The sequence below is a fragment of the Acartia tonsa genome, chromosome 11, assembly GCF_053477335.1.
Source record: "Acartia tonsa isolate MP-2025a chromosome 11, ASM5347733v1, whole genome shotgun sequence".
In the NCBI taxonomy this organism is placed as follows: Eukaryota; Metazoa; Arthropoda; class Copepoda; order Calanoida; family Acartiidae; genus Acartia; species Acartia tonsa.
Genome location: NC_137270.1, coordinates 9,181,828 through 9,192,525, shown reverse-complemented (window position 1 = coordinate 9,192,525; position 10,698 = coordinate 9,181,828). Strand labels below are relative to the sequence as shown.

Here is a 10,698-nt window from a genome sequence, read left to right as displayed (position 1 = left end):
CAGACAGACATCCTGCTACTTCAGAACTTTCCAGCTTAAATAATCAGTAGTTTTGAATTATTAATATATTTAATCATTTCTAAATAAAGTATCTATATATAATCTTATTTACTCAAAAACTGCATTTAATCCAATATAATAAATACTTAAAAATCTGTTTGCATTTTGAATTGAATATTAAGTCTACTCTATCATTAACTTATGTAAGTCTGTCTATTTCACAATCATGTCACTTTTATATAAAGATTTTTAGAATTCTAGACCATCTTTTGAAGGTCTAATGAAAGTGTTTTATCACGTTCGCGAAATTGTCATTTACATATGAAATATGTCGAATGCATGTTACTCAAAAGTATACGTAAATTGCTATAGATATTTTTGGATTATCCAATGAATCTAATATTGTATTAATAGGCCCTCAGGTCTCAATAAGAAAGTTTTGCCATCCTAATAAGATTTTTATTTAATTTTTATTTAATTACATAAACAAACAGACAAAGTGGATTATAAAGCAGATGTTCAGTCATTCTAAAAAAAAGAAACAATTCGTGATTATAAAATAGTATTAAATCTTTCTAAAAATAAATTTATTTGTCTTTTATAACATGACCTACCAACTGACAGACAGTATTCTATCTTAAATGTCAGAAGATAACGTTACAAACGGACAGACAGACAAAGTTAAGTATAGACACTCCTTATCTCTACCTAACCTAAAGAATAAATTGTGTGTATGTAGTTGAACACTGTATGTGCAATTGAAAGGCCTAAAGGTTGTCAGGATGAAGATTACAATTAAGATTGATTTCTCTCACACTCAGGGATGCAAGGATATGTTAATGCAGTTTTAACCAAAAAAAAAACTTTGAGCATATAGGAGCTTTGTATTTTTAATTGGTAGGGAAGGGCATAATATAGCCTAAACCCATCCCAAGGCTAAAGCTGAACTCAATTGGTTCAGTAGCTATCGAAATATTTAGCTACTGACAAAAAAATCTTATCAAATGATAACTAATTTTTATAATAAATCTTATTTTTTTATTATTTCACTTAATTGATAGATGGAAAGACATATTAAAGTACATAAGAAATATGTCTTGAACTAAAAAATCTTCACACTGGCATTCACAGACATTTAGATAAATAAGACAGACGTATATAAATACAGATCGTTAGATAAATTAACAGATAGAAAGCTGGAAATATAAATAGATAGATCAGGGATAAGGGATAGGAAACCTGGCCATAAATTAGGTCTCGGCCTGGTTTTGAAAGGTATGATGCAACTTTTACCATTTGCCTAATTTCATACCCTTACTGGCGGACGGCTCCTATTAGCTACCGCTCTAAACCAATAGTGTTCTGTGATTTGGGCTTGTTTTGTACCAACCAATAGAAATTGGCGGAAATAAAATTGGACCATATAAAAAACGGGGCAAAGTGCGCTTTATAGAAAAATTTCAAAACATAAACAAATTTCTGCTTCTAAAATAAAAATAAACCAAACTTAAAAACATTACTGATATTTTTGTATTTTTAAAATTGTTTAAATTAAAAAAAAGTCATTGTTATAAAGTCAAATTTTAAGAGGTGTTTATAGACCTTTCATTATATTTAATACAAATTAATTATATAGTAACTGCGCTCCTTAAATTTGTGTGTATATGTGATTGTTATTAGTTTTATAATTAATGTATTTCCCAATACAAGTTAGTGAAGAGAAGGGGAAACTAAAAAAGAGAGGACTTTTAGTATAACATATGTGTAAGAAACAAACAGCTGTTTGTATACATTCATATTCCATTTATTAGTACGGAAAATGAAAGCAAACACTACGTGATGTTTAAAAATGTTATAATACAAATCAATCGTTTATAAAAGTATAAAACTATTAACTAATTAATTATGTTTTATGGTGTTTATTTCTTTTGTTCTTATACTTTCTTCCAAATTATTTCTTTAGATATTTATTTGTTAGCCTTTTTAGGATCAATTAACCCTTACAGATCGGGCCCCAATTCCTACCTTATTAGATGGGGGGGGAGGGGGGGGAGGGGGGCTCCAAGTGCCCCACCCCTCTATCTCGGCTCCTGTTACAGATAAAGACGTAATTTTTTTTCTGGTGGTTCATGTGTATTTTTAGAGAAAATTACTTTTTCTAGTCATAGCGGTCAGACCACTCCTTAGCCGCTAAATTTTAAAACAGCTGTAGAACGGCCAATTTTACAGCTAGGATAACTAAATTTTAGGATGAACTTTTATTTTTCATAACAAAAAAATTACTTTTTCTGATCATTACCGAAAAACGGCAAATAACAGAAACTGCCATTTTCGGCGGTTGGCGGCGCCAATTAATATTTCTATCTGTTTGTTGTTGCTCAAGGATTTACCAAAAAAATTTATAAGTCTCTAGCTGTAATAGAAGCCACGATTTTCATGATATATGTCTATAGTAAAAGCCAGACAAAAATTCGGTCATAAAGTCGGTCAGGGTGCAGTCAAACGGTCATAACACTTTTTTTTAGAAGGTCATTGATATCTAAGTATTCACAAAAAAAAATTCTACCTTATACACAAAAGTCATAATGTAGAAATTAAGATTTATTTAGAATTTTTTCTAATTTTGGTGCTACCCAACCGACTTTGACCGGACACCACGACCGACACAGACCAGATATCCTAATAAAACCAACTCTTGCCGACGTATAATTACTAAACTTAAAACGTCATGATGTCACAGCTCTCCATCTTACCTAAAAAAATGAGATTGAAAAAAAACCCCATCTGTAAGGGTTAAGTATATTACAAATTATATATTTAGAATTTTTGCAATGGTAATCAAACTCCCCCACAATGAAAGAAATAGTCTTCGGCTTCCCTTATGTCGTTTTTTTTCTTGGGGCTGGGAGTAAGGGTGAGTATAAAAGATAACTGTTTACTCTGCTGATATCTTTGTACATAAAAACTGTTTCTGTTCATGCACGGGACATGTAACATTGTTTTCAACCAGTGGCGTGTACACAGATTTGCCTGGGTTGAGTATAGCGCATAATTAAAAAGAATTAAAAACCAACAAGAACCAAATTAAACAGGGAGTGAGCTTTATCTCAAAGCAAGAGGATTTAAATTTCTATGTCCTAAAGTTACAATATAAACACGAATGAAAAATATTTTTTAATTTGATTTTTAACTGACACTACATTGGCTGTAATAGAGGGGTTTTGAGGTCGTACTCTGCAGCGGTGTATTTATCCCCCTTAATTTTCATAGAAGGGTGGATAGATACAACCCCCTTCTGTATGCTTCTTTTTTCAACATTTTATGTATAACATTGAAATTTCTGTGTTTTTTTCAGATGGTTAATAATTGTATTTCCTGTTCCTCTCCGGCTCAGTATTTCCATAGACTACCAAAAAATGGGGAACTATTGAGACAATGGTTAAAAATATTATATCTTAAAAATGAGATAACCAAAAGTTCACGTGTCTGTAATAATCACTTCAGGTGAGTGTAAATTTATTCATTTGTTTTAATTTTATAAAGGGATAGTTGCATGAAGTGCATTTTAGAAAAATGATTTTCAACATGAGTCACAACTATACCATCAAACATATATAATTTTTAACTAAATTAGTAGTCATTCTATCTTTGTGAAAATTAGCCAGCTATATAAATTGCATATATTACAAAAATACGATTTTCAAGTTTTGATTTTTTAAAAACTATGTGGTAGAAAATTAAAACTCTTTCAAATATATGCCCTTTGGATGTTTAAATGCATTTCGTGCAACTACCCCTTTAATCAATAGAACCAATTATTTAAAGCAAAGCTTTTCTATTATTTGGGTCAGTCTGTTGGTGTTTATGTTCATAAGAACGGATAGCTTTTTTCATTAATTAAGAATGTTAGAATTGTTCTATAGAATTCAAACTTTGAATGGTGATTCCTGTATTAGGTAGGTACAAATTAGGAACTGCATTAGCTCTATAATTGTTACAAGAATATCCGTATGTCCATTTTAACCCCTACAGATCGGACCTCAATTCCCACCTTATAAGATTGGGGGGGGGGGGGGCTCTATCTTGGCTCCTGTTACAGCTAGAGATGTAATTTTTTTTCTGGTGGTTCATGTGTATTTTTAGAGCAAATTACTTTTTCTAGTCATAGCGGTCAGACATTTTGTAAACAAAAGATAAATATAATAAATCTTATGTAAGAATAGTAAATCTATAGGTATGTATTTAATGACACTGAACATCTGCTAAAACTAATTTTAAGCGTTTGTCCATCAATAATTTGTTGTGCTTTTTTACGTATGGATGTATTTTAGCAGTGAATCTACTCTATAGATTCCAATGTCCATCTGTCTGTCAATAGAACATGATTTTCTCAGAATTAAGATAGGCAGCTGAAACTTCTTGTCCACATTCCTATTATTATAGAGCATAATTAACTACTAAATATCCATTGTGGTTTTCTAGATAAGGGTTTAGAAATTTAATTTTCTGTTGTTATAGGGAATTTTTGTTTCTGTACTACCCACCCATTTATTTGGTCAGTCAGTCTTTCTGTAATGCTATGACTGTCTTTTAAAGGGGACTATCCACGAACAAGGGCAAGTGATTCTAAGCACCTTCCAGCATTGATCCTTGGCATTTTTTAGTGAATATACTAGGTTCATGTTTATTATTTGGTTTATCGACTAAAAAGGTAGGTTTCACCATGGTTTTATATGAAAAAACTTTGAAATGTTAAGCATAGTTTGGTGCAAATTCCTCAAATGTTTTGATGAGTTCAAACTGTTGTTTAAAAGCTTTGACACAAAAGTATATCATTTTGATTAAAAATGTATGTTTAGAAAAATGGTTGGTAGCTTGTAATACTTTAAACAGTTTAATTAATGTACTTTTGCAATTTACAGCATTTAATGCCTTTATTTTATTTTGTCCTTTGAACTCAACAAAGCAGTAGATATTATTGTATCCTAAAATGCTTTACATTTTAAAGTTTTTTTTCATATAAAACCATGGTGAAGCATAACTTTTTAGTCGAATAACCAAATATTTAACATAAACCTATTATATTCACTAAAAAAATACTACGGATCAATGTTGGAAGGTGCTTAAAATCACTTGCTCATGTTCGTGGATAGTCCTCTTTAGTTATAAAAGTTTGATTTACTCATCTGATAGCCAGTTGATTTGGTTTTGTGTGAATCTTTAAATTTTGATCTACTCTGTAGCTAACTTTCTGTCAGACTGTCTGTAATGTTATTAGAAGATAAGACATTTACTTAGGCCATCATGTCAGTTCAAGACCACTACAATTTCAAGAGATGATTCATATATACACTGAACAATGCAATACATAACCTAGTTAAGATTATTTTTTTATTTGATTTGCGGGTCTTAGTTTTACATTTAAAGCTTTGATACTAATGGATATTGTCATCCTTATTTTATTTCTATTCTATTTTTCTAGAGATGAGGACTATGAAAAACCAGGAAAATTAAAGAAGAATGCTGTTTCCTCATTCTCGGGTTGTTCGGATAAGTTAGATAAAGTTATAATTTTGCAAAGCTACTCTGTCAATGAAAACTATTTAAAGAGACTGAGAAAAAACGAAAAAGGGTATTAACATATTCAATAATCTCTAGCCTAAATGTAAGATATATCTCTATTCTAAATGTCATCTTTTTACTTTTAGATTCTGTTGTTCTGTCTAAATAATAAAAAATAACTTTATATAACAGAAGGACGTACGCTAAGTATTGGAAAGCTTCTCTTAAAAAAAATTAATGTAATATTTTTCTAGAGAATTTTGTACAGTTTCCATTTAATTGTTTATTTTTAGAGCATCATAGTGGCAAGCAAATCGCTTTTGGGGTTATACCAAGCACTTTCAAAAGAAGGCATAACAAGCTTATTATGCAATAGGTATGTTGATTTTTATGTGAATTAGGTTTTATTAACATGTGACATTGTCCTTATACTATAAGGACTTTGTTTATTTTTAAGTAAATCTTTTTATTAAGAGTCTCAAAATGTAAATTTTGGTGGTGGCAGCTGTACATGACACCTGCCAGCCGCTGTGGTTGGCAGGAATAGGGCGACATAATTTAATTAATAGGTCATGTAGGCTAGAACTGCTTAAGTTTAAATTTTCATATGAGAAAGACAAAACTGGAGGGGGGTGCGTTCAACTCCAACCCCTCCCCCTCCTTTTTAAGGCTTAATTTAATAACACATTTTAATTAAAATTATGTAGAGAGGTAATTCCATCAAATTTTAAACTTGAATGAAATGGAAACATTTACACTTTAACAGTCTAAAAAAATATTTTACCATGTAGTTTTAAAACTATCAGTAATTGAAAAGGGGACTTTTCATAAGAACAAAAACAAATGTTTCATCAGTAATACATTTGCTGAATATATTTAACATCTTTTAAAAGTGTTGAATGAAAAAAATATATCACAAAATTTAAACTAATTGATTGATATTTTTTCAGGTTAGAGCAGGATTGCCAGGAGAATCTTTTTAGTTTAATCCGTGCCTTAGGCAACCACAAAACCCATCCTACTCCTTTGGAATGTTTGAACAGGTTGAGGGTAATCAGTTTTTGCCAGGTACCTCTTAGATGTTTTGTAATAGCAATGCTTCTCTATAATTCTGATTGTCCATCTCAAATTGCACAACTTGTGTTAATAGCAGAAAAAAATGCTAAACAAAATGTGCATGCTATTTATTGTAAATATGTTTGTTTAGTGCGAATGTTCTAATATAAAATTTTAAGAAGTTTACACAAAAGGACAGTGATTTTTTTCATATTGTAAAGGCATAAATTTTGTTAATTTTATAAATTCTGGGAATGAAAGAATTTGTTTTATCCCAATTAACGCATGAACGCAGCCCCCCCCCCTTCCATTTTTCTATGTCATTTTCTGTGTGTGAAAAATAGAGGTATATAAATGAGTGACTTGGGTATAGAGAAGGCAGATTATTAAACGAACCCCCCCCCCCTTCCCCACATCCTGACTGTTAAAGGTGTGGCAATGTGCCTGACTGATAATAGTTAATTTTATTTTAGAGCCCAACCTACTTGATGACAAAGAAAAACGTCAAGATAGAAGAAGAAACAGTTAAATTCATATCATCTTCAATGGTACCTTCTGAAGTATCCATAAGCTTGGAAAAAAAATGCAGAAGAAAAGTAGAGAAATGCAGTTTGGGTTATATAGCAGGTAATGGCATAATAACAATTTCTTCCAAATGCAATTATTGGAGAGGGGGGGGGGTAATCAAAATATTTATTGGAGGGAAGGGAGGAGCATGTGACCTTTAATTAGCTTAAAATAATAAAACTAATATTACCTAAACTAAAGCAAAAATTATGTTGGGTTTGTTTCTACACTTTATAAAAACTAGTCAAATTTGAAATATGGTCAGATTGTTCCTACAATTTGCTTCCATTGGTCCAATTATAGAATTTAACATTGTGACTTAAAATTGTGTGTTTGAGTAAATATAAAAATTCAATTTCATTAAAATAGGATGGGCCGTAAGAAAATCTATGAATGACAGCTACAAGAGGAAAATACCAATTGACCAATTGAAGCTAAACATGAATGGACAAGGAAATGATTTTTTTTGTTATCTAAAGCTAAAATTATGGTATTCAATTCTTATGTTTGTTGGTACCAACAGTTTTTTTAGTAATATTTTTTTACCTAACACTAAAAATTCACTCCTCTTAATATCTGTAATACACCCACCTAAAGGTTACAAATGCATACTTCTCCACCCCTCCCCCCCCCTTCGATTTTGGTTTAAATGGGGTATAAAAATCATAAGGGAGGTTTGAAAACCCCTCTTGCAAAATCCTCTGCATGCAGCTAAACCAAAGACATTAAAAAGATTCCTACTGCTGCTATGTCAGTTGTGTAACATTAAAACTTGGGTGAAATGCATTGGCCAAAAACAGGTGCAACAGTTTGCCATGCACAGTTAGGACTTACAGACAAACACTTGCAATAAAAACTTTGCTATCTGATTGTTGTCTTTACCTAATAGAGAATGTCTCCCGTACAGCAAAATTGATAGGTACTATTTAAAAGGATAATAAGAAATTATATGTATTTAGAAGGATAAGCCGGGGAGGACTAACATATCCATCAAATGAAGTGTTAAACATGGTTCGTAAAACAACAAATATTTTCCAAAAACATCATGGATTTTCTCTAAAACGAGTTGACGTTATTAGAGATGTTGTCAAAAAAGTGATGTCGACAAATAATAATTTTGATGAAATTATTGTAAAAAAAATTGTTAGAGTATTAACTTTTTCTAGGTAATTTTAGATTTGGAATAAACATTTCTTGTGATTATCCATTTAGCAGTTTCACGAAAACAATTATAATTTTAAAACTTTAAAATTTTATCAGTCAAACAAGATTACATAGGTTTCTAAACTTGTTTCATTCCCTGCATGGAACTAATCCCTATGACTCTTTATAAAAAATGATTTTCCATCTCTAAAATTACCAATTTTCAGAATCAAACGCATTAACCTTTTGATCAAAAAAAAGAAAAAAAGATCAATTAGAGCCTATAAGCAAATAGGTATAGAGCAATTATCATTGGAATTGATATACAGTTGTAAGTTGTTTAAATCTTAGATTTTATACAACTTTAAAAAGTTGGTATTATCATCTTAGAAATTTTTTTTCAATTTTGAGAACAAACCCCCAGCCCCCCGACAGCAAACTATGAACTCTGTCCGCAGCGCTCGGCCCGCTTGCCTACCTAGCCGCAGCGCTCGGCACCCTCGCCTGCCTAGCCGCAGCACTCGGCCCCCTCGCCTGCCTAGCCGCAGCGCTCGGCTCCCTAGCCTAAAACCTAACCTAACCTAAAATAGTTCTTCGTCATTGTTGGGGGGGGGGGGGGGGGGGGCATTACTCAAGTTTTCAAAATTGAAAAAAAAATTTCTTAGAGGATAACGCCAAAAAGTTAAATTTAATATTCATTTCCTGACAGATTTCAATTTGATTATTTTTTTTTATCTTTTGCATAATCTTTAAATTTAATTCCAATTTTGATAATTGCTCTCTTAGGACAACACAATATTTAACGGGAATAATTTTCTCAATACTATTTGATAAAACTTGAAACTGCCTCTTAAGGGGCATGTCATTGTATTTTATAGTGGCTTTTGATATGTTAGGTTGGTTAGGTTTCTAGGGGCTAGAAATCAGGGAAAAGCTTCTGTGAAAATACAACAAAATGCCCCATAAGAGGCAGTGCCACGAAAGGGACTAGACCTAATTAGAGTAATAAAACTTGGTTTTAGAATAGAGTTTAGCCTATTGAATGTAAAATAATATCGACTTTTAAATAAACATAGTTTTTTGTTTTGTTATTGATATTGTTTTGTTATTAATATTGTTTTGTTATTGATATTGTTTTGTTATTGATATTGATATTGTTATGTTGTTCTAAATAATATTGTTTTTAATAAAGATATTTTTTTAAAGTTAGTTTTCATCATTTTCAAAAAGTACCTAGTTTAAATTCTTACACATATTTGGTTGGTAAGGTAAATATAAATTTTTCTTACATGTTAAAGAAAAAACTGATACGGATAAGTGTTTAAAACTATAACAACTACTCTATAACCAACTTTGTCAGTTCGTCTGTAAGTCTAAGGGGAAATGCTACTTTTTTAACATTATGTTTGTCAGCAATGCTTAAATCGATTCAAATATTAGGAGAAATTTCTATGACCTATGAACATTTATTCTGTACAATTTTATTTCACTGGGGACAGGAAATTTTCTCGACTTCTTAATGAAACTGGATTTTAAAATTTCTTAAATGTCTTTCAGTAATGTTTGGGTAAAAAAAAACTTAAAGGAAATATTCGTCGGCAATTCTATAGTTTTGATTCAAAGGGATTTTATTAGCCATCAAACAGGAGTTACACAATAAACAAGGATGACAACATCCATAAAAGCAAAGCACTGAAACGGTAGGAAAAACGGACACTAACACTTGTATAGTGTCAGAACTGAATAATCAGAATATAAATGTAAAAATGTTGAAGCAAAAATTGTTGAAAAACTGCTTGATACAGAATAATGTTTATGGACACATTACATTTTTATGACTTGATTATAGAGTTGCTTCGCTTATAATATTGTACTTTGTTGTCCCAGGAATCAGTATACCAAAAATCAGATCAATCAGATTATTAGATCACATAAAAATTTGTTGTTAAAAAAGTAAAAAAATCAACATGTTTAAAATGGACGTACGGACATTCTGGTAATGATTATAGAGTTGCTACGTTTTCTAAATCGTACCTAACTACTACAGGAATCACCATGCAAAGGAATCACCATGAAATCAATAGGACAATTCTAACATGCCAAAATTAGCAAAAAAAGCTATCCGTTACGGACGGATGGACGTACGGACGGACGGACCGACCCTAATTATAGAAAAGCTTCACTTTTAAAAACACAGCTTTGATTATAAGTTCCTCTTGAAATTCTTTTACATCAATAAACAAACTATTTTAGATTGACTTTTAGACAATCATTTATTAAAATAGCAAAGCTTTAAATCAATTATGGTGTGTTGCAGTAGAATGCTCTCTTCGTAGATTTCTGTATTGATGATTTTAAATAAAATTAATT

At 31.2% G+C, this 10,698-nt stretch overlaps 1 long non-coding RNA gene across 3 annotated transcripts; it reads left to right on the top strand.

Annotated features, from left to right (window-relative positions):
* The first annotated feature begins 3,359 nt into the window (after positions 1-3,359).
* Positions 3,360-9,456, top strand: LOC145332138 (uncharacterized). Of its 3 annotated transcripts, XR_013884033.1 has the most exons (6): positions 3,360-3,504; positions 5,856-5,938; positions 6,513-6,630; positions 7,092-7,245; positions 8,145-8,623; positions 9,115-9,456. It is a non-coding gene; the product is annotated as an uncharacterized LOC145332138 (long non-coding RNA). The 3 variants fall into 3 exon arrangements; XR_013884031.1 differs by lacking the exon at positions 9,115-9,456 and having other exon boundaries at positions 8,145-8,948; XR_013884032.1 differs by lacking the exons at positions 5,856-5,938; positions 9,115-9,456 and having other exon boundaries at positions 8,145-8,948.
* Positions 9,457-10,698: the final 1,242 nt, after the last annotated feature.